This window comes from Globicephala melas, chromosome 13 (genome assembly GCF_963455315.2).
Source record: "Globicephala melas chromosome 13, mGloMel1.2, whole genome shotgun sequence".
Classification (NCBI taxonomy): domain Eukaryota; kingdom Metazoa; phylum Chordata; class Mammalia; order Artiodactyla; family Delphinidae; genus Globicephala; species Globicephala melas.
The window spans coordinates 28,961,397-28,967,480 of record NC_083326.1 but is presented as its reverse complement, the minus strand read 5'-3'; positions in this window follow the sequence as shown (position 1 = coordinate 28,967,480).

The window sequence follows — 6,084 nt, the reverse complement described above, 5'->3', positions numbered from 1 at the left end:
CTGCTCAAAAAGCTCAACTTGTTATTCTGGACAAACAGGTATTTGCTAAGCTGAATTAAGTGCATGTCCTTAGAAAGTTGATTCTTAAAGGGCTGCTTTTTCAGGCACATACAGATTATCAATAAAGTAGAAATTTCTACAAAATAGTGAAGATCAAAACAACTTAAATTAGTTCTTATCACTGACTGAGATGAACATCGGGGTTTAAGAATATTTTAAAAAGTGAGCTTTATCAAGGGCCAGGCAATGCCATTTTTCTTCAAGATCTTGTACTTACGTTCTCTTTGTAGTTCATTCACTAAGGCTTGATTTGGGGTATAGCGGTACTTTTTTTCCTGCGATTACAAGTACTATTTTAATGCACGTATAATTTTAAATAGCCTACACTTATTCCCTGCATGCACCCAAAGCGAATCAAGGCGGATACCATCAACCACACAAGAAAGGCAAAATGAACTACTGGGTCACGGTTCACTGTCGTCTTCAGGATCGTATCAGTCCTGGGGGAGCAAGAGGCTGGGTCTCCAGGCAGCAGACGCATGGGCCCTGCGGCGCACGGGCCTCTGTCTATCTCTCACCCCCTCCCTGCAGAGACGTGCAGACGCATTTCTCAGCTGGCTCCACGGGGCTCACCAGGTAAGTCCTCAGCACCACAGAGGATGCTTTGTTTGAGCCAAAGTGAAGCCCGCAGACAAGGGAGGGTGTCAGGACGCTAACTCATCTCCGAGTTTCCCTTTTCAGGACTTGGGAGGAAACTTTGAATTTGTCTTCAGTTAATAACCAAGTCCAGCCACGATTTTCATGTCTTCGAAGACAGAGTCTATATTTCTAAAACTGAGTAACTCAGCCCAGTGGAAGAGAAAGATGACCGGGCTCAGAGCTTAGCCTCAGGGACCAGCCTTGAAAATAACCGAGTTATGATTTTTATTTTCATTTTTATTTAGTTTTTGGCCGCACCGCGTGGCTTGTGGGATCTCAGTTCCCCGACCAGGGATTGAACCCGGGCCACGGCAGTGAAAGTGCTGAATCCTAACCATTGGACCACCAGGGAACTCCCCCGAATTATGATTTTTAATTTATAACTTGCTCTCCTACTGTTTCCCAGCAAAACAGTTGACAAAAGTGGCACAATCAAGGTTAAAACATAAATTGAAAAAACAGGAACAAGGAGCCAGGAGATAAACTCTGGATAAGGGACGGCAATGCAAAGGGAGAAACGTGAAGGAAGGGTCTTTCAGCGGACGAGGAAGGGGTTCATTGTAACAAATGCGTTGGGAGACTCATTACCTTAAACAATACGCCAGGATTTGTTCAAGTCCTATAAAATGTCCTGAGGTTATGAAAAATGTGCAGTTGTCCTCAGGAAAAGCTAATCATTTACCAATATTTATCGATCAACTTCATTTTCCTAAATTGCCTATAGCTCTTAATTGAAAATCTGTGAGGTCAATGCAGCTATAAAACTCTCGGAGATGTTGGTGAGTGTTACATGCTTTATGTCTCTGTTAGTGTTTTTTTCCACTGCTGGTACAGTTTCAAGACTGGCTTCTTTTATAAGTTGGTGGTCTTTTCTCCATATGTAGTAAATAAAGAGCTATAGTCATTTTGGGGTGCAATTATCCACTGGCTGGGTGACTTATTCAGCCCAAGTGTCTGCAGACGATGGCACGTAAGAGAATTGTTCACCTTTAGAAGAGAATGCCTTCACAGCACCTACCTCTTTTCAATTACCTACAATTTTTTAAAGTCCCAAATAGGAAACATCCGGGTTCCAGAACTCTTTTCTCGGTGACCCCAAAGCCCTACCCGTACCGCCTCTGCATTTAGGGGCAGCACCTAAAGCTCTGTTACTAAACATCAGAAACAGAGCAGAACAAACAGCCCCAAACAAGAAACCAAATAAAGGATGGAAATGCCGAAAGACAAAACCTAAAGGAGGTGTTCATGCTTCTTGCTCTCAGGCACAGTCATTACCCCAAGAACTGCTCCTAGACCAGCCGATTTCCTAGGGGGGAAAAACCCAAACAACTCTAGGCTTATTAGTCAAGGAAAACGAATTCAAAAATCTAACTTATCTCTCAATTATTTGAATGCGCGGGGAAGTTTCTATATGCTTTTCCTACTGCGTATCCCTAAAACTTTGACCATCCGAAGGGTGGAAAATAGTTTTTCTAAGCCTGCCTGTTTTTCCTCGGCGGCGGTGTTTGTGGGCAGGTGTGATATATTTCTTCCTCTGGGTAAGTTTAGGTCATAACGAGAGCTTTTCCTAAGCTGTCCTTGACACCGTAAATAGAAAAAGTAAAATGAAACAGAAATGCTTTATAACATGTGTATAATCAAGAGATACGCCAGTTAGAAAAGAAACGTGACAACTTTGGTCATTTAAATATTTGTGTCTCTACTTGTAAAAAGTTATGAAAATTCAGGTGTCCTGGAGGTTAAGCCAGAAAGAAAATTAATAAATGGAATCAGAGAGCACTGAAAGTACCAGATGGAACGTGAAGGAACTCACACTTCTGCAACTTTCCTAATTTATAGATAATACTGTGATTTAAAAATACGCACAACAGACCAGCTTAGAAAGTGTTTGGGGGAATTTGCAAAATTCCCGTGTTCACGAATAAGCACATTTGGGACTACGGTAGTCAGACGTTTATTTCCACGTTTGAATCAGATACAGTGAGTGATTCACATGGATACGCACAGATCCCTTTACTTCAGGGCGGGCTTACGAATCGTGTTTTCCATTTAGTGGCGTAGAGAACCTTTGATAGAACAGAACACGAATGTACTCTTACATCGATGACACCCCTTTCCTCTCTTTCCTGCCTCGCCAACTTTCTGGTCATCTCCCACTGGCTTGGGTGCGGCGCTCAGTGCAACCCTGAAGTCAGCCATAAGGGGGTGAGGTAGAGGCCCCCAAGTACAATCTCTAAGGCTCCCAAAGAAGTCAGACCACAGACCGCCGATGCGGTTATAAATCAGGGCAGCACACCCGATGTTAATAGTTAGGTTCTCAATCTTTCGCTAAAAGAACGAGAGATAACACCTGCTTTTAACTGCATCCTCTTTTGAATATATTGATGTATAGATAGACGTATATTAATTACCTCAATGAGGCGCTGCATGTGAGGTGTACAGTGCACAGGACAAAAACCAAACCATTAAAAAAAGTCTCTTTTCTGATAGAAAGTGCAGTCAGCATAATGTTCACAGAGATTGACTTTATTTTACCTTAAATATAGTTGTATTTTAAAAAGCTTCAATAAATTTAATGATAAAAAAATCAAAGATACCAACACATTTTTCATGGTCCAAATATGATTCCACATATCTTCTTTAGCAAAGTCATTTGTAATAGATTTTTCAATATTTATATTCTTAGGTAATCATTTGTATTTTCTCTCTGTACAAATACCGTCAATTAGTCTGTCTAGTGAATTTGGGGGGGGGGAGAAAGAGGTACATTAGTAGTAGTTCTTTCAAAAAAAAAAAAAAACACCGGCTCTTAGAAGAGGAAACTTTAAGGATCAAATTCTCCCCCGTTGTTACAGATCAGGAAGCAGAGTGAGGAGGGAAGGCTGCAGCTTTCACAGGGCACAGCCAGGCAAGGGGGCAGCCTGGCCCCGTCCCCACCTGTCCCCTGCCCGAGCCTCACTGCGGAGCAGCCAACCTGGGCCACTCGGGGCGATGCCCACACGCTCACGCCTGGTGACTTGGCACAAAACTGTGGACAGGAGAACGGCAGGACAATGTTTCTATGGTGATTTCATTTTAAAGTTTTCCCTTCATAAAAAATGCTGAAACAATACGCAGTATTTCCCACTTAAGTGCAAAAGAAAAGGGGGACTTAATTTTTTTCCTAGTTTTGTATTGAATATCTTGTAGATGAATTCTTCCTGTAGCTAAAAATCGGCCAAGAGACCTGCTGCTGATAGAAACGTTTCACAGCCTCTGTTTTTCAAAGAAGCACTGTGTCCCTAAAAAACTTCTTGAAGGAATGAACGAGTGCCTCAGTGCCGGTAATTCGCAAATGAGCACAGGATTTTAAACACAAAGACTGAACTCCGAGGCCCACAGGTTGGCAGGCATGCTCGCAAGGTGACAGGCAGGACACAGAATTACACGTATGTGACATTATTATCCACTGCAAGCATGCACCAGAGGAAAGAAATGAGGGGTTTGGACTTGCGCGGTTTAGACAGACGGCCAAAATAAATACAGTGAGTTGAAGGCGGTTGGGCTGGAAACGTCCGTGCAGCCCGGTAATAAAGAAACACCCCTGATGTTTGCTGCAGCTCCTTAAAGCCGAAGCAGGAGCTGGGCGCTGTCTGCCAAGCACAGAGGAAAGGCAGGCAGGGAACCCAGGCTGCCTTCAAGCTTCCACGGGGACAAAATTAAACAGTGAGCGTTTAAAAACAATTGCTTCTTAGCCCTTAAGCGATACTTTTTAATTAGTCTGAAATGTTAACGGTTCCTGTGATGAACTCAGAATAGATATATATTTAAACAAATAATTTTTAGGGATTGTTGGCATTTATGATTCTTTGATATATGGTCTGAGCAGCCAGAATTGATGTCAGAAAGAAGTAAATACCCAGGCTCGTGAAGCCCGAACACCTCTGCTTTTATGTTGGAAACGTTTTTGAAATAAGAAGTAAATCTCTTTTGTTTTCCCTTGCATCTTAGCTTATATTAATTACTTTAAATGATTGTAGAAATCTTCGCTATTTCCTTACCATATGTAAAAAAAAGTCACTTTACTATCTGAGGTTTGTATCTCATGATTTCTCTCTAGCTCGGCAATCAACAGGATTTAATTCCTAAGGCTTATGATTATACGATACCTGCCGGGAGGCTGGGCAGTTAGTTTAGTGGTTAGTACCTTATCGCGCCTTCAAAATCACCCAGCATTTCCCAGGTGAAGTTTACTGTGGCTTCCAGGTATCAGTAGCTATTTTTTAAAAAGAAGAAATGGATTGTATATCTTGTAATCCCGGAGCTATTAAATGATCTCAAGTTTTAAGTCTTCTCAAATGTTATCGGCGAGGTAAAGCTTCTTTTCAAGTGAAGGGCGTCCTCCATCCGGAACTCGCAGGCGCAGGGTGCCGACAGCGGCCACACTGTGCTCCCTGCACCTCCCTCCCAAATTGTCACTAGAGGCACAGCGATTTAGTTTTCAAGGGACCTGAAGAGCCGTTATTTTCCCTCAATGCCGACAAGGGGATGGTAATTCAGAGTGTAGTCGTTTTTGGACACTGCCAGTAGTCTCGAATAATTAAGCATTTTCTACTACATCTTCTTCCATCAGAGACGTAAATTAAAAAAAAAAATCCACAGTTAGGAGGCTGCACTTTTATTTTAGAAAAAGGTGAAACATGAAAATTTCGAGACCAATCAAGACACGCTTAGATATGGCTTAATAGATCTAAGCTCTCAGAACCCAGTGACTTTCCTTGGAGAAACACCACGAATATACGTCCACCATCGATGACCGTAACCTCAAATTCCACTTTCTCCATTAGAATAATCAAGGAACGCCATTCAGAAATCATATTACATCCTGCATTTTATTCAATTCCGTATGACAAAAATAGGAGCCTAGACTAAGACATCCATTTCAGTCAGCAGATGTGTCAAGCCACAGGTTTCATCATAAAAAATATTGGATCTGGGTAACAATTCTCCACTGGTTCAGGGAGGCCCCTGGCCCTACACGGTGTTGCAATAGAAAAATAGTGTCTCTTCACCATGCGGAGAGGGACAGCCTCGCCCTGAGCACAGGGTGGGGACAGTCTCACTGTCCCGTCATGGGCCATCTTATTTACAGCACTTTACAATCCTCTTTTCTTACGTTATATACACACCCTTTTGCGAGGAGAGAACACTACATGGTACCAAATACTAACCAAAAAGGAAAAAAAAAAAAATCACAGCAAAAAGGACACATAAATAATAAGAACATTCACTGCTGAAACACAGCGACACCAAGCACCTGTTTTCTCTTCCCGACGCTGGGACCCCCCGACCCATCCCGTGAGAGGAGAGGGTACCCCGGGCACACGCCATCCCACCTGCGTGGGA